We start from the raw sequence: 2,500 nt of genomic DNA on the forward strand, positions 1-2,500 counted from the left end.
TATACACTGATGGTTCCCTACACCGCACCACGGGTGCAGCTGGAAGTGCAGTTGTCCTGACAATGGGCGATGGCCTATACTTTGAGTGGGGAGTCCGTATAAACAACTGGGCCTCTACCCTTCAGACTGAACTATTTGCCTTGATCCTTGCACTGAAATGTGTACAAGTCTCAAAACTTGATACATTAATTGTAAGTGACTCCTTATCATCCTTAAATGCTCTCAACTCTTTAAGACATAACTGTAACATGCTCGTGTCCGAAGCTAGAAACAAATACAACAAAATTATTAAGGATGGTAACAGAGTCCATTTCATGTGGTCTCCATCTCATGTTGGCCTCCGAATGCATGATAGAGCTGATAAGTTAGCCAAAGATTCTGCCTTTAAAGGAGCCGTTGAGTGTAACCTTGGATTGTCAATGAGCAATCTCCCGCCAAACACACAGCGAAACTACGACGTTGGTACAACGTTCGAACAAGTTTTAACCCCTCCTAACCAATTATAACAACCAATATAGCAAGTTGTAACAACGTTCTAATACGTCATAAACACGTTAAGCCAAGATGTAACAACTTTATTACAAGTTGTAACAAGCGGAAAATTGAGACAGTTTCGGTTTGTGTTTCCAGGGCTGAGAGCAGCAGTACACCGAGAACTTCAACAAGATCTTGTAGATCTGAGGCAAAGTGAAATTGACACCAGTAATTCCATCTATCATCATACTATCATGCAAGAGGAGCCACACATCTATGGATCATCCAATAAAATCAGCAGACTTCTAGATGTTATACTGCTCGGCTTAGACTCGGTTACAAGTATCTCTGGGAATTCTCATTATCTGCTGATGTAGACCTGACCAAATGTAAACTGTGTCAACAAAATTATTCGCACACCCTGCGTCACTATGTGATGGAGTGCGAAAAGATACGTGAATTTAGAGACAATTCTATAACCAATGTTCCAGCGATGTATCAATATTTCATTCAAAATGATCTGCTACCAGAAATTTTAGCCAAATATCCCCAGTTTGCTAACTGTAGGTAGTAACTAAGTGATTGTAACCTATCCACCGCTGCCCACTGAATGGGGGGCGGTGTACAGGACAAACATATAAATTTTGACACTAGCTCTCCACATATGTCAGTTGCTTAATTTAGAACCTGTACTTGAGGTCGATCTCGAACCCATTGTTGATGTGATGACTTATATTGAATTTTGTAACTAGCTCATCAAGATTGTAACTTGCTTAGCTAAATGAATTGTGGGGTTCAGTCCCTGAGCCCATTATGTGCCTCTGTAACCCTTTCCACTACCGCCCACAAGATGGGTATGGGGTGCATAATAAATGAACTAAACTAAAACTTCCGGAACCTGTAAGCCTATTTCCCATGCACATGGGTATCCAAGCCTGATGCGGTGTAAGTGCACTTCTGTTGCTCTACTGCTCCCTTTCATCAAACTAAGTGGTTCGTAGTTGGTTGAATCCTTGTACCAACCCGCAGATCCTGATGTTGCAACTGCTGTGTTGTGGTCACTAAAAAAAAAAAAGTCCTTGGACCTATACTGTTTCTGATATATGTAAATGATCTCCCACAGGGAATAGACTGGTTCCGCTCAATGTTTGCTGATGATGCAAAAATTATGAGGAGGAGTAAGACAGGAAGATAGCAGGAGGCTACAAGAAGGCATAGACAAACTGAAGGAATGATCCAACAACTGGCTACTAAAGTTCGACCCAAGTAAATGTAAGGTAATGAAACTAGACAGGAAATAGGAGGCCAGACCCTGGATTCCGAATAGGAGTTGAAGTCCTTCACGAAACGGACAGAGAGAAAGATCTAGGAGTTAATATATCACGCCAAACCTAAATCCTGAAGCCCACATAAAAAAATAACATCGGCGGCGTATGCAAGGCTGGCTAACATCAGAACTGCCTTCAGAAACCTATGGAAGGAATCTTTCAAACCCTTGCATACCACGTATGTAAGGCCAATCCTGGAGTATGCGGCCCCAGCATGGAGCCCGTACCTTGTCAAGCACAAGACGAAGCTGGAAAAAGTTCAAAGGTATGCCACAAGGCTAGTCCCAGAACTAGGAGGCATGAGTTACCAGGAAAGGCTGCGAGAAATGCACCTCACGTCGCTGGAAGACAGAGGAGCTCGGGGAGACATGATCACCACACAAAATTCTCAGGGGAATTGACACGGTAGACAAGGATGGAATATTTAACACGGGTGGTACACGCACAAGGGGACACAGGTGGAAACTGAGTACCCAAATGAGCCTCAGAGACATTAAAAAGAACTTTTTCAGTGTCAGAGTAGTTAGTACTGTAAATGGAATGTACTAGGCAGTGATGTTGTAGAAGCTAACTCCATACACAGTTTCAAATGTAGAGATCATAGAGCTCGAGACACTCATCAGGAATCTATACGCCAGTAGAATGACGGTTGAGAGGCGGGACCAAAGAGCCAAAGCTCAACCCCTGGAAGCACAAGT

The sequence above is a fragment of the Procambarus clarkii genome, chromosome 40, assembly GCF_040958095.1.
Source record: "Procambarus clarkii isolate CNS0578487 chromosome 40, FALCON_Pclarkii_2.0, whole genome shotgun sequence".
Lineage (NCBI taxonomy): Eukaryota > Metazoa > Arthropoda > Malacostraca > Decapoda > Cambaridae > Procambarus > Procambarus clarkii.